The sequence below is a fragment of the Pecten maximus genome, chromosome 8 (assembly GCF_902652985.1).
Source record: "Pecten maximus chromosome 8, xPecMax1.1, whole genome shotgun sequence".
In the NCBI taxonomy this organism is placed as follows: domain Eukaryota; kingdom Metazoa; phylum Mollusca; class Bivalvia; order Pectinida; family Pectinidae; genus Pecten; species Pecten maximus.
The window spans coordinates 19,703,918-19,725,204 of NC_047022.1; positions in this window are offsets into that span (position 1 = coordinate 19,703,918).

Below are 21,287 nucleotides of genomic sequence, written 5' to 3' on the forward strand. Positions count from 1 at the left end.
CGGAATAACACACACATACCTCGGGTAACACCATGTCGGAATAACACACACATACCTCGGGTAACACCATGTCGGAATAACACACACATACCTCGGGTAACAACATGTCGGAATAACACACACATACCTCGGGTAACACCATGTCGGAATAACACACACATACCTCGGGTAACACTATGTCGGAATAACACACACATACCTCGGGTAACACCATGTCGGAATAACACACACATACCTCGGGTAACAACATGTCGGAATAACACACACATACCTCGGGTAACACCATGTCGGAATAACACACATACCTCGGGTAACACTATGTCGGAATAACACACACATACCTCGGGTAACACCATGTCGGAATAACACACACATACCTCGGGTAACATCATGTCGGAATAACACACACATACCTCGGGTAATACTATGTCGGAATTACAAACACATTCTTCGGGTAACATCATGTCGGAATTACAAACACATTCTTCAGGTAACATCAGGTCGGAATAACAATCACATACCTCGGGTAACACTATGTCGGAATAAGACACATACCTCGGATAATACCATGTCGGAATAACACACACATGCCTCGGGTAACACTATGTCGGAATAATCCACATACCTCGGGTAACATCATGTCGGAATAACACACACATTCCTCGGGTAACATCATGTCGGAATAACACACACATACCTCGCGACTTCTTAAATGTTTTTATTCACGTGTGCGTCTTGTACGATTATTGTGTTTAATGTTAAAGGCTGAATTTGATTGGGACGTATACTTGATGGATTCAATGTGTTTGCTTTACAGGTGTCTGAGGGATGGGTATGTTTATTTTTTATTTTTTACTTTTACTTACATTTTAGATTTTCGCTGTGGTATTGGAATCTTATGTTTTAAGTCGCTATGATTGATATTGGAAACGGTTGTCAACATGGACTCAATTAAAAATTCTGTATTCCTAGTTCTCAGTTGTTAGAATGTTGCGTAACAAGGATTTGACCCAAATTTGTATGACGGGTGTTGTCAATGAAGCATAAGACGATTAATAACTAGAACACCTGGTATTATTTGGTTTCCATGCAAATATGTTTTTTATTTTTTATTTTGTCCTCATGTTTTCGATTTTAATTTAGAATTACGGTTTCATTTTTATCGCGGTATCCTCTACTTTTCTATAAATACTTAAGGATATGAGATGTAAGCTATTTACTTTTGTTATTAAGCTTCATCACGGTAGCTGATATAATTTTTGTTTTTCTTTGTTTCAGAGGTGCTAACCTTGCCGACATCAAATACACGTAAGTATATCTCCCATCCATACATAGTCTGATTTAGTAACAAATCAAACTTTATCTTTAAAGAAGCTACATCTCAGACAAGTAGAAATAATTATTTATTGAAAACATGACAAGGCTGTTGTATATTTCGTTTTTTTTTTGTCAAATGCCAAAAGTAACATACTCCAAGCTATTACCACCCTCCAACAGTTTGGTATTTCCTTTTGTGTTTTTCTTAAAAGTAATTAATTTATCAAAAGAAATTATATTGTGCGTGTTCCGCTTCGTAGTTGTATATGTAACATGCAGTCTTATAAGCGATCATTTTAATTAAGGATCAGTAATTGGGGTCGGGGTCACTCACAGCTTAGTCGAAGGCAGAGCATTGCTTTTAATCCCTCAGTTAAAACTTGTGTAGCTGATCATTTAAGACGCACTACTGTTTGCCTACATTTATTTGAGAGTAATCTTAATGATTTCAGTTAATGCCAAAGAAAGGAAAGAGAATTGGTGTAGATTTCCTTTGGTGAATATTCCACACATTTATAATGACAGGCTAAGGATGTTTACAGAATCAATAAATGCATAGTGCGTTAGGTAAAACATATGAAATATACTTAAGTCAGTGGAAATTATAGCGGGTCTTATATTAAAGTAATGTAGTATTACTTTTCATATATTGAAGTTAACGTTAGTAAATAACACACACATGATACTGTGTTCCATCATTGACTGGATTTAGAACGCGCTCACAGACTATGCGGTCGTGACGTCATACAAATATGTGCACACACATACACAAGTATACAGTTCGTTTTAGTCTGTTTTAGAATATCATGTTTATATTAAAATGTCAGTGTAATCATATCACTGATGGCAATATGTTGAATAATCAGTTAGCCGACTTTTGTTTATATAGGATTTTTTTTATTTATGTTTTGAAAATTTTCGATATTGGTAAACAATGTATTCACTTACTCATAAACTTTTCATTTATATTATAGTTACAAAAAGGCAGATGATACGATCAAACTGTGAGTATTTTTGTTTAAATAATCCGTGTGTTTTGTGTTATAGAATATACACTATATTCTATGGTTAGGCCTAATTCGAATTTCACATGTTCCTCTCTTTAACTTCTAACGTTCCGCCTTTACTAATATTTCATTCTCTTTCTTTGATATGCTATTAATCTTCTGTAATCTATCTCAAATCCTTTTGAATGTATATTTTGTTTTTAGACACCAACAGTTGATGTGTTTAGATTATTATACGAGATCGAAAGTATCGTTGAACCGATTCGACTTCATGCTTCAGCGTACCACCAAGGCACTGAACAATATTTGTCCCGTGTGTCTGACAACCACACACGTATAAACATGCTGATCAATGGATTGATAATTTAGATCACGAATGTACAATTTTTAGATTCTTTACCCTGCATACCATGTCTAAATATTGACAAATAGTGAAACCTGTTTGGAATAAACTCGTTTCGTTGTTGTTATTGCAACATTTTGCAATATTCAAAATGTAACACATGTATGAAATAAGGGATAATTGAAACTCTACCTAACTTCAGATTATATATGAACTGACATTTGTATTTGCTGTTTTGATTTTTCTTGAAACAAATCGCAGAATTGTAGTGTATACGTATGTTATGTTTGGATTCTATTAATGCGTTGACATTCCCTCCTCTTACACATTAAAAAGTAATCGATTGCATTTTTATTTCGCCTACAGAATTGAAGAAATATCCACTCGGGATCTGTAAGTACTAATAGTCAGATTCTGCTTTATAAAAACATAACTATATAGCTATATATTTGTGGTCAAAATTGAGAGTTCTGAAAGAAGGAATAAAGTGGAGTTTCATGTGAAACCAACATCTTTATATTCAAAACACGTCAACGTCATATTCTGGCATTTACACTGTATATTACGATCGGTGTTAATATTGCATCGTCATAACAGCTGAGAATGCACAATAACATTAAGAAATTAGAAATAAACAAAGTTGTTTCAGTCTGAAATTTGATAATGCGCCTTCATGTTTATTTTTGATTGAAATGACACTACATGCAAGAGTTTTAATGATATATATGTGCATCTCTCCCTTCTTCACTTTAGTAAATTCGGACTGCGTTAAAATTAGCGTAAAACAATGAAAACATGCTCAGCGTACTAATAAAGGCGGGAATCGGTAACATAATCATGACGTCGTCTCTTTGTGACGTTACCGGAACGTCACCTAGACGTCGCCATTTTCAATGGACTGATCAACGCATTTTTAGCGTTTTCCCCTGATACCCGATGATCTCTGTACGAAAAGCTAATGTCAAATGAGTGTTTTGTCAAAAACTAAACTGAACATTGCGGAAATGAGTGAATATTTAACTTCTCCACGAGGTAAGCTAACAACAAATGGCTGAAGCGTACAGTTCCTATAGAACAATCGACCACGTCACTACTAAATCTGTGTCAATACCCGCAGTGCTTGACAACCATAGTTAATGCGAGACGGTAATTGTGAATTGTAAATATATTAATGAATTGAAAACGTAAATTATTCTACAAAAAAATTGAGTTGTTTCTTCTAGTTTTGTAAACAAATCTGGTGTCTTTACGTTGATTCACTGGATCTATATTATCTTAGCAAACACGACTGCCGTATTTACCAACGTCGTAACACATCACCACTTTTATTTTCTTCGAACGGTATTTCAACGAATTGTTTAATGTAAATATATGCACTGAATTGTGTTTCATTGCGTTTACGGTGGTATGAACGCAATGGGATACAGACAAATTTAATATATAGCGCGTTTATATAGAACTATCTGTATCCCATTGCGTTCATACCACCGTAAACGCAATAAAAACACCGTTTAGTCCCTTTATAGGAATAGGTTATGTTTGGAATGTAGAATTTACTACGTGTCATTTAGCAGAATAGTTGTGGTCATGATGTCACCATATCAGATAGTTAAATTTTGATCAATCTTTTCTGATTTCAGAGTTGACTCAAACAGACTGCAACGACTCAATGAGTAAGACAAGCACTTTAATGTTTGATTCTATGTACTCTTTATAGTGTATGTATCATCGCAAATTAAAGCATTGGTTTCATGAACTATACAGGTTGTATATTTATTTTTAATTTTTGTGTCATTGATGAGTAAACATTTGTTAGTTGAAACATGGTTAATCTGAGATTTTCCTTATTTTTTTATAACAGTGTCAAGGACCAATTGATTGCATCGCACGTTCCTGAGTGTAGGTAAGTGTTTAAGGCGATGCATATTACAACAACAAAAGACATTTTAAAAATCTGTTTTCACTCCGTTGAGTGAAATAACGATTAGATGAGATTTCCGTGGAGAAGTATTCAGTTAATCAGGGTTATGGGATCTGGCGCGCTGACACAAGACTTTTTTTCGTAGAGACCGGACAGATTTAATCGTTATCGCGTATAATCATATTGCCCTATGCAAAGTCCACGGCGGAAACAAGATAGGAAATTAAACCGGAAACAATACGATTTACAATAATTTCGCAATTTTAAGTATTGCATGTTATATTAGATATTACCTATGTTCGAGAACGCAGTTCGATCTATTCATAGTTGAAAAGATTGATGCAAGCAATAATGTGTTAATCGGAAAATATTGGTGTTTAACGCAAACGTATCATTGACTTCAAAATAAATTCATATTTCAGTGAGGCTTTGTCCATGTAAGTATAAACATTATAAACATTATATGTTAACTTATCTATGCATCGTCATCTTATTCTGTCATCGAGTTTTTAAAGGGTATATTTCTGTAAAATACTGCAATGCTACATTGGTGGTTAGTTTTGTTTCCTCAAATTGTCCGACGACAAAGCTTACTATAATGTTGTTTTGTAAGTGAAATAAACTTGCATATGTTTTAATTGTAATTAACAAAGGACTAAGTGAACTAATGCCGTGATTACTTTCACATCTATGACCTGAACTGAAATATTCAAACTTCTTCACTTTTTGAAGTGCAAATCAAGAGAGCAATACAGGAACATTGGGCCTTCGTAATACGTTCTTCATCAAATGCTAGTCAGTTCTAGATGTTTAATTACATTTTAAGATAGGTTTCTTACATCTTAATTGCTACAAACAGGTTATAATCTGGAGGTATATCTCTATATTTTCCACTTGCCGCGGACTTTTCATTTCCCTTCTAGTAATGAACCTAAACGTATTACTTCTAGCACTCAAGTAACAATATAGAACTACCAGAAAGAATCATCCAATAATACCTCCAAGCCAAACCTTAGATGTTTTCCAAAGAAATAGTTACTTGGAATAATTAACTGGAAGGATGACAGGAAATTTAGCCAATTTTACCAATTTATTATAGAAAGTTAAATATTTAAAGTGGCAATGTTTTCAAGATATCAAATTATCATCATCCTAATGCAAATTAGACGTAAAACAAACTTTGATACTTTAGTTTGGCGATTTTGAACAATAATGCAAACCATTTTCCAATACAGGTAAATCTCTTATAATATGCTTTTAGTTTCAATCTGCAACATTTATATAAGAATAGTAACAAAACGACCACTATGTGAAATGTAAGCTTCCTGAAATAATGATTAATAAATGGTATTTATCAGGATTCAATCAGTATATTATCAAATCCTTATGTAGAAAAAAATGTTGATTCTTCATTGTTTAGATTACTTGAGAAATATATTTCATACGTCAATTTTTACCCCAGTCAAAAATGAAATTGGTCATAATAAAAATCCGCACAGGGTTTCAAATGATTAAACTGTTCTTTTGAAAAAAACCCAATTATAATCATGTGAAATCAAAATATTAGAAAACACATTTCCTAAGAATGTAGGATATGAACGCAAATGGTAAATCTCCATCATGGTGAACAGGTTTAACAGGAAAGAGTTCCCTGAAGTTGACATTGAACAAATTTGACAGTTAAAATATCATCAATACACCAAGTTTGTTGCTGATTCTTTCACCTGTGTTATGTCGGAGAATTTTGTTAAGGTATCTTAAGGTACATTCTTACACATTTTGGTATAACAAGAGACTGATTTAAAGAAAGATTTGTTTTCTAGCTGGGTCATTACTGCATAGTATCTTTGTAACATTAAGGTATCAGACAATTATTTGTTGCATACAGTTATCTTTTAAAAAGCAGAAAAGTGAAGAAAATATTATCTTCTCGTCGTCATGGTCTTAAATTTTCGTAGGAGACAATACACGTCAAACAACTCACTGGACGCTGTTTAGCCAGTTTTCGTTGACAGTTATAATATCAAAGAATGCCCAATAATCTGTCGTGCTTCAGAATGTACATTTTATTTACGACAACCATTCTGATAGCAAAAACTGGTTTCGATAAATCCGTTGTAAGCATGACCATCTCTGCACTCAAAAGAAGAGTAAAGGACACATATACACAGAAAATCCTCGTAATAATGAGACTATAAAAGTACACTTCTGGCCTGAGAATTTGTAATTGTCCAGATAGGTTTCTGAAAATTATTGAAATAAAAACAAATAGGGGGCTTTTTTTTATTGATATTGATTACGATAGGTTAGGGACATTTTGCAATAGGGTTCCTTTGCTGTAATATCAGCAGTCGATGTTTTGGATGTGAAAAGCGTAATAATGGTCACTCATCAGACCGAATTGTATATACCAATTAAAGAGGTTGACATGACCAACGGCAGAGTTGCTTAAGAATGCAAATTAATTATCCACCAACCTTAAATCAAGAGGACCTGTTTAGAAATCCAAACTTTTGGAGGGTGTAAAAGCGTATAGAAGTAGTTTTGGTATTGTGAAAAATACCAGTCAGCGAAAGATAGAAGTATATACATTGTACCTGCCTATACCCATTATATGATTTTTGTCTGTTCAAATTCTTATTAGATAAACAAAATTATCCAAAGCATCAATAAAGAGTCCAAATGAGACATAACTGTATAATGCACTTTTGTACTGATTATTAGATATATACTTTATGGACGGGTATTTGACCTATTAAACTATTATACAAACATTTGAAATTATTTCAGATTTGAATGGGTCAAACTGCGGTCTTCTGCGTAAGTATTATTTTTCATCCTTATTATTATGCAAGCTAATAAGCAGTCAAAAAGGCCAACATTACGAATCATATGTAAATTACTATCGACTTAAAAACATCATGTATTCTATTATTATAGGGTTCTTCAGACGTACTTGGGTTTTCATATTCCCTGAAATGATTTTCCTTTTCAGTCTGAATGATCTGAATTCTGCTAAGGACAAGTAAGTAAACCTTTTTATATATTTCTACATTTTATATGAAATAACATTATTTTGTATATCGAAAATGATTTTATAATTAAATCAATGTATCTTATATGATGTAGTTCAAAACATTGATATCTGACCTCAACTTACATGGTTCTTAAATCGCAAGGAATATTGTTGATTTTGATGGTATATGTGTGTCGTTTACTAAACTTATGTCCTTATGTGTAAGTCAAGTTAAACCGTTCGTTTTTACTTCCTTAATCGATGAAAAATGTTCTTTGGAGTGTATAATGTTGTTCCCTCGAAGCACTGTTTTGTAAACATATTCAGTCTTCATTCGTCATTCAATACAGATATAAAAATGCTTTAACACATATCAAGGTCTTCTTTAAATACACACACACACACACACACACACACACACACACCCCCCCCGCACACACACACACACACACACCCACTCACACACACACACACACACACACACACACACACACATGTGTTCGTTCGTCGATAAAAAGCTTGTTTACACAATATGTCATAAACCTTAAGCTTATGCAGGTGGGATTGGCTGGTAGTATTGACTGTGGTGGTGGAAAGGAAGATATAACCATCTGATCACATGATCATTTTACTCATGTTCACATGCAAATACTTTTTACCAATTTGTCCATCATGATTATCCGCGGCTAGAATGTTATATTTGTTTCAACCATTTCAACAAGCCTGCATCGTTTGCAATGCTTAACAGTTTAAGGAAATATATGAGCAGTTTGTATCAATATGGTAATCAATGTTATTGTGACAGCAACTATTACAGTCATTGGTACCAGAAAGGTATATCGAGTATTGATATAATGATTGAACTTTAAGGATTATTGTTTTATATACCCTGTATATTTAGTGTTGCAGGCATACAAAAAGTTTATCAATGAACTGCAATTAGTATGTATTGTGTACAATCGATATAAAGATGAATGTGATCATCTTGACGCCCAGTTTTCAATACTAGGGCACAACCACGGTTTTTCCCTACCCGTTTCATATTCCCTAGACTGGCCCCCTGTCTATAGAATATTAAAATTGTAAATAAAATTGAGCTTTATGATTTTGATCCCTAGGATATGTCTGAAGTTTCAAATTAGGGGCAGATAATCTGGTATTGGAATTTAGCTTGGCAATTTTTTTACAAAATAACTTAGGGTCTGGTGGCCAGTCTACATATTCCCCAGCCGTTCATGTTTTAATGTTTTCATTGCTTTCATAAACAGGACTACAGACGAACTGAGGTCTATACTAGAAAGGTGTGTAACATATGATTATTATATTGGTGACCTTCTTTATATACTTTATGAAAATTTTCTATTCCTGTTGAATGATTTTCTCATTTTAATGTGTTAAAATGCGTAATTAATATGGGATAATGTAGAATTGTTGAGTACTGGCAAATATTGATTTAATAACATTACCAGAAATGTTCATATTAGGACAAGGTTAAATGCTTTACTTAGACGTTATTGCGTTTTATTTTATAAGATACAGTAAAAAGTGCTAAATAATGTGACGTTTAATGTTATCAAAGTTTGAAGAAAGAACATCAACGGAATATACACCTAGTTTTCGTTCTTTGACACAAAATCCAAAAGCTATTACCTTGCTTGGAAAATACGGATTCATATTTTTCAACGTGTGCTTCATTGTCATAACAAGCTTATAAATATGACTCCGAGCAATTAGGCGTGGAAAAAAACTGGTGAAAATAATAATTGAAAACAGCATGTGTGAAAGACAACGAAGTCATTAGCATACCCTTTCGTTACAAATTTCTACTCTGATATTCAAGTGTTTTTGCAAAATTAGATATTATTTAAAACGTGTGCCAATGTTGGAATTCTTAACGGTGTCACTATCCAGATGAATTATATCCCACCACCTAATCTCAATGAGTTGAATAAAAACACCAAACTTAGCAACATTCAATAGAATGTATCGTTATGCACGCAATCTCTGTAAACTAATTAACCATTTAAAACTGTCAATGGAATATAGCTTTTTTACTTAGAAGAAATGCACTAACAAAGTTTACTTCAATTTATTTCAGCTTATACAAGAGTTCAGACGTGTAAGTATACTTTATTAGTCACAATATTCTAGATACACACGGGAACAGAGAGTTGCCGTCCCTTGTAAACCAAGCGTATGCATTCATTTTTAGAAAATTACGTTTATAGGGCCACGGAGTATTTTTTCGCATAATTCAGTCTATCGGTGAGCTGATATCATAAGACAACCTTGAATGATATTCTGAAAAAAGATGTATACATCCACACAGGGACGGTTAAACTTCTGTTATGAACATTTTTATGTTGTTAACTTATAATTGCGAGTAAACGTTGAGAAAGATGTTCTTAGCTAGTCATGAAATCTTACACTAGTTGTTACTGTGAACAACTACCGAAATACTGAAGTATGGTTTGAAATGATACAACACTGGTCTTCGAAACACCACATATGTAATATTGGCAAATACAAATATCGCAATAAAGTATCTGAACGAGCGAGAGTACATTAAATAGCAGGATCGCTATCTGTATATCTTTGTTTCATCGATAACTCATTTTCTGAAAATCTAAAACAAATAACTTATCATCATCATTCTAGATGATATATCTAGGCTAGTTAGGCAATGTGATTAAAGAATATCACCATGAGAAAAAAGGAACATTTTCAATGCGCTTTATAAGGCAAACGCTAGTAGTCCACGCCATTTGCATATATTCCCCTCCACACATGGCGTTAAGGATTGTTTTCCTCTTCTTTCATTTGCATTCTGATATTTTCCCGCTACTTTAACAAAATTCATAATCGTTCTTCTTTCGGCGTTATACGCTCTGACGGAACAGCCAGACAGCTGATGGAATAGCAAAACAGCTAATTCTAAGCAGAAAACATTATCCCCTTCAGGAAGAAATCAGAAAATTGCTCAACAAAAACAGCATATATTTATTCATTTCCTTGAGATATTTCAAACACTTACAACTTCAATTCACAAACAAATTGAATGAAGCTTCAGTGGACCGAACCTAGGCTATGGGCGGCGGAAAGGGCAAAAATCTATTAAAACAAAACCAATGTCAAAAATCATATCAATAGACATCCTTTTCAAATCTTCAAAACCAAAACAATAGACAAGAAAACCAAACCAATAGACAAAAAAACCAAACCAACAGACATGAAAACTATACCAATAGACAAACGGAAATCAATAGTCACGGCTGCAGAATCAAGAAATCTAAATCAATGAACTCACAAACTGACGCTAGATGGCGTTGTGTTTCAGTATACATCATCTATACAGGTCCATGCGATTTCGTGTACGCCGCACCCGGACCCGGACCCGATCCCCGTACCAGGAATATTGATATTATCTTTTCCTCAACAACGACTCTATGAATAAATCTCATTTTTCCCTAGTAAATCCTGAATTATTTCGTTGCGAAAATGCTGTGTGTTTGCTGGGTATGCACTACGAATGAAACCAACAACAGCAGCACAGAGACGTATGATATACTTGTACACGTCTCATGAGCAGCAGCAACACAAATCCATCATACAGGCGATGGTAACGAAGTATATATACATTTGATATTTTGATAAGCAAAACTTAACATGAGGACCATTTGTCAGCGATCAACATCTAGGTTAACTTGAAGTGTGGAATCAAACATATCATAGAAATAAACCGTTTTTCACGAATAAATAGCCAAAAACCGTAAATTGTCACGGTTGAGTGCGGCGTACACAATATCACGCTCTGAAAAATGTCAATTCACGATTTCAAAAGTGCTAGGTTTTGCTTCCGTTTTGTTTGAAAATGTCAGATTTTTCAAATATTAAGCAGGATTTATAAGATTCATTGAGTTGTTGTTGAGATAAAAAAAAAATGATATCAATATTCCTAGTACGGGGATCGGATCAGGGTCCGGGTCCGGGTGCGGCGTACACGAAATCACGGTGACCTGTATCGATGACGTATACTGAAACACAACGCCGCCTAGCGTCAGTTTGTGAGTTCATTGATTTAGATTTCTTGATTCTGCAGCCGTGACTATTGATTTCCGTTTGTCTATTGGTTTGGTTTTGAACATTTATTGTTCCAAAACATATGTTGATTTTGTCTTTTGATGTGATTTTTGACATTGGTTTTGTTTTAATGGATTTTGCCCTTTCCGCCGCCCATACTAGGCCCCGAATCTAATGTTTACAATTTATAACTACGAACCAAACTATCGTTTACCGAGGTGTTTGTGTCAATTTTATTAGTAAAGCCAGCTATAGAGTACACACCGGGAATGTAAATATTGCCCTACAATTGTTTTGACTCACGGTGCTACTGCTTTACTGGTCATTACTTATTCGCAGGAATTAAAATAAGCAAATCTCCGACTTGTCAAATATTACGGTAACTTTTGATTTATGTAAGCTATTGATCATCACTATGGGTTGATAACGCCTCCTTGAGGAATGATATTGTACGATCAGAGTACGAAATATAGTAATTGTAATGAGCTTTTCGTCCAAAATTTACTGATTCTTCAAAGCAAATATTTATGCAGTGTTGTTATGAATCATCTTTAATGAATGAATAAAAAATAGTTCATATTCAACAATAGTTTTACATTGTTAAGTTTTTTTCTACTGTGACCAATCTTAGTGATTTAGGAGGCACGGTGGTCTAGTGGTAGTACGTAGGGCTACGTGACCGAAGGGTGCTTATTTGATCCTTGAACAAGATACTTTACTCCGTTGTGTTCCAGTCGACTCAGCTGTAAATGAATACGTGATAGGGCGGTGCAAGAAATGTCGTGTGTAAGCTGTTAGCCCCTAAATGGCAGCTCCGATTATATGCCCCCAGGGATTTGAAAAAGACATTGGCTGGTTGCTAAAGGCCCAATAACCACGGATAATAATTTTAGAACCGCTATGAGACGGCTATGTTGCTTTGTTATAGCGCTATATGAAACTCCATATTATTAATATTTTATGAAGGTTTTCATAATTATTTTTTTCGATTTCAGTGGGATTTTTCATTATATTTTTGTTAAAAAATACCACTCGGTCATCTTTAATTACTCTTATTTGAATTCATAATCTTAAAAAACACTTTTTGTATAACATCAGATGAAATCTATTTTTCAGTCTGGAAGAAATCGAAAAGCTTCATGAACAGTAAGTATATATGTCAAATTAATACTTTTTATCGATAACAATGCATATGTTTAAAACTTATGAAGAAAAATGTCACTTGTACTAACGTATGGCAGGTGAGTAGTGAACGGTAGGAACGACAGAATTTTGCCTAAATGGTCTAGGACATCCTTTGGTGAAGGGAAATAATTTTGTTTCAGCGTTGGATCTGTCCCCTTGGTGTGAAGGGCAAGACTAAAATAGGATACTAGAGTAAACTATCTAAAGTACTTGTTCTGCACGTCTTGATGTTTCTCTTCTTTTTTTGGTCCTCAGGGGCATTGTCAACTTAGTCCAAAACTTTGTAAAACATGGTCTTTCTGATTTGTATTTAGAATCGAATACTTCTGGGTTTTTTTCACAATATTTTCAAATGCAAAACGTACGGTATTCGTAATACTGACAAACATTACAGTAGTTCCTCACTAAAAACAATATTTTACCTGAAGCTTTGAATCCCAAACTTGTGCGATACAGGTAAATGAAAACCATAAGAAAGTTTTATGGAAGATATCATGATCTCATTGGGAATTATTGCGTTTCCTTGGACGATGTAAACTGTTTTATCTTCCAGTGAGTTCCATTGTCATTATAATAGGTCATTATTGTGAAGTACTCTAGATTTGACCAAGATTTGCGGCTGTTTTCGATGAAGCAAAGGACGCTTATTCTTCCAGGATACCTTGCCCTAATTTCTTTGTATGTTTTCAAATTAAAAAAATCTCCTTTTTTGTGCATACATGTATGTTGCCATTGGTTTATCTATTTTGAGTTGGAATAATGGTTTCGTTAATATTTTTGATATCATATACCCAGAACCTATGCATGGTACAGAGTGGCAGATCCCAAACTGGGAAAAGTATTTGTAATCTAACTTAAATGAGATATTTTCCAATAATCACTGAACCAATCGAGGAGAGCGATAAAGGCCCTCTGGTCCGTAGTCATGCTCCGTGCGTCGTGCGTCTGTAAACAATTTACATTTCCGACACCATATACGAAACACTTGAACCGATTTCAATGAAATTTTACAGTATTAAGATACTTTCAATACCCTTGGGTTCACGTTTCACCATTTTGATATAATTTGAGTAAATGTAACTATGGTTTATAAAGGGAATGTTTGGTGTTTTTTTTTAGAAAAAAAAGTTGCTTGGCATTGAATACCTCTGTATAGTATATAGTATTGGAAGAAAGATAATTTTTGTTCAACTCGTTAAAGGAATAGATCGTTTGTTTCAAAGTATTGAATAGATATATTAAAACGTCTGGAAAAATAAACATTTGACCCCTGTCATCTCGGCTTACCATTGGCATAGCATCACCGAGGCAAAAAAAAAAAAAAAAAACCAACAAAAAACCCCACAACTTTCAGGGAATATGAAGGTATTGAATGCGGTCGTTAAAAGGATATGCTGCATTATATTCAATTACACAAAAAATGGATATGACCTCATAGCAACAATCTCACTCTTTTGTCATTACTTTGTCAATGAAGTTAAAATCTGCCGCAAACCATGTCCTGAACCACAATGCAGCATTGAGTATATAAATGCAACAGTTATCAATTTTGTTGTTCTTTTATTGACAGATTTGAAGAAAAGGGGTATGTATGCAACGAAATATTACTAATTAAATATTGCAATGAATAGATGAAAATATCGTATTCGAACAGGTATTATAAAACGTATAAAAAGGGGCGTTCCTTCATTCGAACACAATGATTTAAAAGATTTATAAAATTAAGAAGCTAATACTCATATTACCAGCTAACTTTGATAGAAAAAATATTTTATTTGTGCAGATAATCGGTAATATATTCCGCGGCCGCGTCCGTCATTTTCGTTTAAGTTCATGAACTTGCCAGCGAACGCATGTACTGATTGTCGTTGGCAGCGATCAATTTTCTACCACGGGACTAAGTTTCATTTTCAAAAACTTTAATTTTAAAGAAATTTGGGGAATGTTTGGGCTTTTATTTCTGTATTACGGTAAAGCTGATAACTTTTACCAGTTGAGATACATACAAGATTCCCGTTTACTTTTATGTTTATAACATAAACTCATTGCGACGACAAACTTCTAAATTAATTAGTGTTGTGTCATTTTTGCAATTGCATTGTTAACAAATAATGTATCTTATATGAGTGCATTAAAAACAGGTATATCTTTCTTCGCTATTAGTAAGATCATTTTAAATTAATCATTAATATTATAGTTTATAACAATTATCTATACAATAATCTAATTATTCAATGAAAAGACACTATACAAGACTTCTACTTCAGCTGAGACTCATTATATGAAAACTGTAAATGTCATGTCTGATTTTAGAATACAAATATAAGCATAGATTGGCACTGTCTTATTGAAAGGCGTTTTTATATTTATCCACCTGCGTAGTAAACAATACCTGTGACAGGTTAAATTATTGATTGATATTATACTTATTTGTATACTTACAGATGGCCCACACTCTTTTTTAATCTACATACAGGGGTGTAAGTATATAGACACTAGATTGATATGATTATAACTGAAATGATAGCACATGGATTACATGTATATGATTAATTGTAGGATGTAGTTATCAGTCATTTCGGAGGATTTGCTTTTTCTTAGATCTAAAAAATCTCTTTTTATAATACTATATAAGCGCAGAATTTATTATTATCATTATTTATTTTTATTTATAAGGTCATCTGACCCCGAAGGGTCAGGATGACCTATAGTCATCGTGCTTCGTCCGTCGTCGTCCGCCGTGCGTATACTTTTCACATTTCAAACTTCTCAAGTTCCACTGATGTGATTGCGCTGAAACTTGCCTTGAATAATCTTTAGATGATCTTGACCAAGTGTTGTTATTTTTTGGGTCGGTCAGTATTCCAAGATGGCCGCCAAGTCAGCCATCTTGAAAAACACATTTCAAACTTCCTCTCCAGTTCCACTAGTGCCATTGAGCTGGAAATTGGTGAGGTTGTTAAGGAAGGAGAGCGAACAAAGTGTTGTTATTTTTCAGCCTCTTGAAAACTTTGACATGGTAGTCACGGCGGCCATTTTGTAACATGATTGCGCAATCATGGATTTCCTGAACAACACCTTTTTCAAACTTCTGCTCAAATTCCACCAGTGGGATTCAGCTCTTATAGAAATGATGTTGAGATGGCCCTGACCAAGTGTTGTTATTTTTCGGGTCGGTCGGAAATCCAAGATGGCCGCCATGTCAGCCATCTTGAAAAAACACATTATAAACTTCTTGTCCAGTTCCACTGGTACCGTTGAGCTGGGAATTGGTGAGGATGTTAAGGACGGAGAGCCAACAAAGTTTTGTTATTTTTCGGCCTTGTAAACACTTTGACGTGGCAGCCACGGCGGCCATTTTGAAATATTATTGCGCAATCATGGTTTTCCTGAACAACACCTATTTCAAACTTATCCTGAAATTGCACCAGTGGGATTCAGCTCTTATTTATCAGAAATGATCCCGAGATGGTCCTGATCAAGTGTTGTTATCATTTGGGTTGATCCAAAATCCAAGATGGGTGCCATGGCCAACAGTGCCACAGTACTTGCTACAGAGAATGCATAATCCAGTAATATAAGGGTCTTTAGAGTTAGATGACCGTTAAGGCCTATTGGCACGTTCGCCTTTTATTTATTTATTTTTTGTTTGTTTTTGTTTTTTGCATTTCTTGTTACCTCTGCCTGATTTTCCCCATCAAAATGGCAACCATTCTGATAAAAGTATAAGTTTTTTTTTAGTTTCCCCCATGTCTAATTATGACCTAAATCACATCTGAGTAATCAAAATGTGCTCCTTTTTCAGTAAGTCACTCCAGTAGTAGAGGCTTACTGGAACTCGATTGTCTGTTCATAACAGTATGTTGTTTGGACATCTCCTTCACGTTTCATGGTACCTTTTCGAAACATTTGAATGTAGTCATCCCATACTCAAGTTGCGCACCTTTGCTTTTTCGTTTGAATACGGCTTTTGGTGACAGTTATATATTTTTTTCTATGCCTGTAAACAAAATCTTATCCGGCCATTTTTGTGAACTGTATTCATCCAATCTTCTAGCAACATATGTGATTTTGTTTTGATCTCTTATTCCCTTTCCCAAATTTTGCACAGATACTTGATTGACACGTTTATTATACGTATAATCTTTTTTTCAATATCTGTATTTTCTTGACAACATTGCACTTTTGGCACGGACAGGCGTATATTTTTGCTCGTCTTGGAAAAACAATAAAAGTTATTAAAACAAAAATAAACAAAAGCTGAAAAAAAACTTTGAATTTGATTAATTCAGAGGTATTTCTAACAAATAATTTCTGTTAAGTTGAGATTCATATCTGCAGTAAATTTTATATATTACTTGAAAATTTCTCATCTGCATAAATTGAAGGTAAATTGCACATAAAGTAAAGGAAAGTGCTCGGTCAGGAAATGTGGCATGTTTTAATACTGACTCTTATATCGATGTAAAACATGCTTCCTTTTCTCTTAGAATCTTCATACATACGAGTAACGTGAAAGTGTTGAAATAAGGACTGATGAAGTAATAATGTTCAAAACTGATAGTTATCTTTATTTGTTTCAGAGTGGAATATATCGAATTATTGATAGAAAGGCAAGTTTAATATTTAATGTCCTGCAACATTGCATATCACATCAAAGTTAAAACAACATGTGTTGGAAACTAAGTTCAATATTAAGCTTTAGCAAACATAATTAAAGATGGTCCAGACATTTGAAATGAAATCTCGTTATTATTAACATGGACATATTTTAATTTACGAGATTATCATTTGCAAATGATCTCGGTAGCCGGCGTTAAGGACCAACTAATATTCAAATATTACTGAATATCAGATATTATTTCGATCAAACATCACCTTACAACCATGTAATTCCATTTTCGTATCCCACAGGTTTGATGGTGCCCTAAGTGTTTTGTAAGTAAAATCGTAAAGAAATCATGAGCCAAAAATAATTATTCGATGGGCGTCTCTTAATGGAATAATTATGAAGTTAACGTTAGATAATCTTATTTCATCAAAGACGTTTCTGAGCTCGGATTTTGTATCGCTGATTGATAATGTAAGTATGTCATTAAATAACAGTTTTTTCATACATGATATTTTGAATTGTCTGATAAAATATATTAAGAAATATTCACGCTAGAATATTTTGATTTTCTTTTCATATTTCCCCCCAGGAAATCCAGTGTCTTGGTCGATCGTCTGAAACAGTAAGATTTTGGTTTAGACATTTGCTACCTTTTAATCCTGACCATATTGTGTCAGCTGTCATATAAAATTTAATTCAAAGGATGAAATCTGAGTGACGTTAATTATCCTGTAAAACAACAGTTTGCTGGAAACAAAAGATAAAAAAATTGCAACAGGCAAGATAATATCAGAAGCAAGCGGAACAGTTATTTTAATTCAAAATTGATCAAGCAAAGGCAAATTATTCACAAAGGACGAATTTTCAAGGAATATAAGAAAGGTGATCTAAAAGGATAAATGTGTCTTCTACTCCGTCTATTACACCCGTCATAGGAGTTTATGTCACATAGGTCATATACCAAATGAGAACTAGCGTGCATACAACGGAACCATGAGGCATATTAACAAGTATCGAACACATCCTGACACCATTACACACAACAAAATCATGATGTCGATCATAATACTTACCAAAGTCTTGGAAACTGCATTTTCGAAACGTCATGTTGTTAAGTTTTACCGCATAACAGTGGGTTGAGAAATCAGGAATACTACTACTTAGAATCGGAAAAATATGACGGACTAATTGAAATAATCATGCTTATCATACAGCTCAAAAATTGTTTTGTTCTTTAAGATAATACATCATCAATATACTATAGTTGAAATTGAAATACTTTACATGGTCTCTGCTACCTGTTCTGACGGTCAATTAAATGCTTGGAATAAAAACAACAAGTAGGTTAAGAAAAGAACATAATTTTGTCCCATGAGTATATCAATATTCTGTGGAAAATATTTAGATATAAAGATTAATAATAGCATTTAAAATAAAACCTTAATTGAAACCTATATGTTTATGGTTATTTTTTCGCCTTTGCTTAATCGTTTTCTTTGTATATGTATTTCAAAGGATGAAGTCTGAATTCGAAACCGTCCTTAAAAAAATCACGTAAGTAATTAGCGACATGCAATGGGGAACAAATATAATTCATCAGTACTGTTCAATCAAGATATATAGCGAGTAAAAATGTTAGAAATCCAAATGCTCGTCATAGGGTAGATAGAAAAAAATCAGCATTCGGAAACTAATTTGAGAGTACAAGTGTCTTTCTTTATTTGCAAGGTGAAACATGGGAGTCTTAATTCGGTCGGATCATGTAAAAATTATGTTATCATGCATATATCAAAAGTGGTTAATGAAATAAATACGACATCAAAAAGTATGTTGGAAAGTGCCAAAGTAATCATTTTCTATGTAACCCTTCGGAGATAACATTTAAACTCCTGAAAATATTACTAAAAACAACCTTGTGTATCAGCGAAATAACGATTTGTTCCCAGGTGCAGGACATTGTCGTTGGATCCGAAGACAGAGTATTCGCATGTTTGTCCAGAAAATAGTGCCGTGAAGCTTGATTTTCCCGCAGGAACCTTGAAGTCCAAAGAAAAGATACGAATAACGGTAAACATGAGTATTTTGTGAAAACAAAACACAATTTACAGACACCCTTACACATAAGTCTATACAAGTGTTTTTGTCAATTTTGATATTGGATACCAAGCTTAATTTCTGTAATTATGGTATTTACAGGTCGAACCCGTTTCGGAAAAGACATTCCCATTAACAGAAATTGCGGTCTATTCTGATACTGTTTGTATCCAACATGATGGAGATTTTTTACAACCTATCAAAGTAACCATTCCTTTGAGATCAATGGCAGAAGATGATCCAACAACATATGAGTTATATTGCATCCATATCGGAGATGATGGAATCACAATCAACGAAGATGTCGAAGTTAAGATGTTAACCGGAAACTTCTGTAGCTTTGAAACAAACTCATTTCCCAGGTATGTAACCATCTATTTAAACAATTGCATTCAGTGGCTTACCATATTTACCAATATACCGGAAATAAACACAAGATATCCATAGGATTTAACAGTCATTGGCTATTAAGACCCAACTACTAGCTTAGTAATCATTCAAGGATACTTCCCGTTAGAAAATTCTGCCGTTTACCCAATAATAGAATAAGATAGAAAATTATCAACACGTGGGAAATATTTTTGCTGTGTTTGTAGCTGTACTATATTTGTTTTAAACAATACGCATGAAGGTTAATGTTGCATTGATAATTAAACAGAACACAAACCGTTATGTTTTAAAATAAATTCATTGTTTAATATTTTCCCCGTCAGTTCTGTTTGTATTATCGACCGGATTGTTATGTTAGGTGTGTAACGTCCTTATCGGGATGTTTTCGTCAGTCCTCGTGTTCTTGCGTAATCACATAACTGACACGAAGGACTACATGAACACTTGGATGGTATATGTGGCCTGAACACCCGAGTAACGTATTTTGTCCTACAAATAAACGTGATACACTTGTTCGCCGTAGAAACCGAGGAAAAGTGCTTTACATTCTTCTACTTATTCACGTACAGTCACGTACAGTTATAAAACGGCGTTATAAACCGGTTTTAGTTGACAAAATGCCGATTAATTGATTACTTTTTAATAATTTTGAAGATGTTTGTCATTTTCGTAAGAATGTACAGCACTTTTCGTTGTTCACGTACACATACATTCACGCTCTTATCTGTTTCAGAATTATTGATTTTGGGTAATCGGGTGCTCTAGGACAATTTATAGAGCAAGTGTTAATGTTCATGCTTCAATATTAGAACTCTTCAGTGTTTTAAGTATCGAAATCGGCATATAGAAACGAATACACGTAGAAAGACGAATGCAATGGATTGTTATTAATTCAATTACATGTAATTATTTACAGATGGTTTCCAAAGACATAAGGTATAGTTAGATGTTTTCGGTTGTACATGCAAGTTTTTAGATTCAACACTGTGGTAAAACCATCGTCCTTGTCGTTGCTATGACAGCCGATCCAAGCTGCGATCACGAATGCACAAAGTCAAAGTTGAAGTCTTATGAGCATCATTCCATTTTTTCGTAAAACTACATTCATGCCTCGTATTAATTGAAGTTGTTCTATCTGATCAATTGAAATATAAGAAAACTAACCAAAAATCAATTAAAAACACAGAATGAAGACTTCGTGTCAGGCAGTGCAGACACAATACGGGATATGTAAACAATGTGACGTCATCGGAACGTACAATTTAAGTTGCAACAATGTACAACAATATAAATTTTACATGAATACATCAATGAGCAACAGA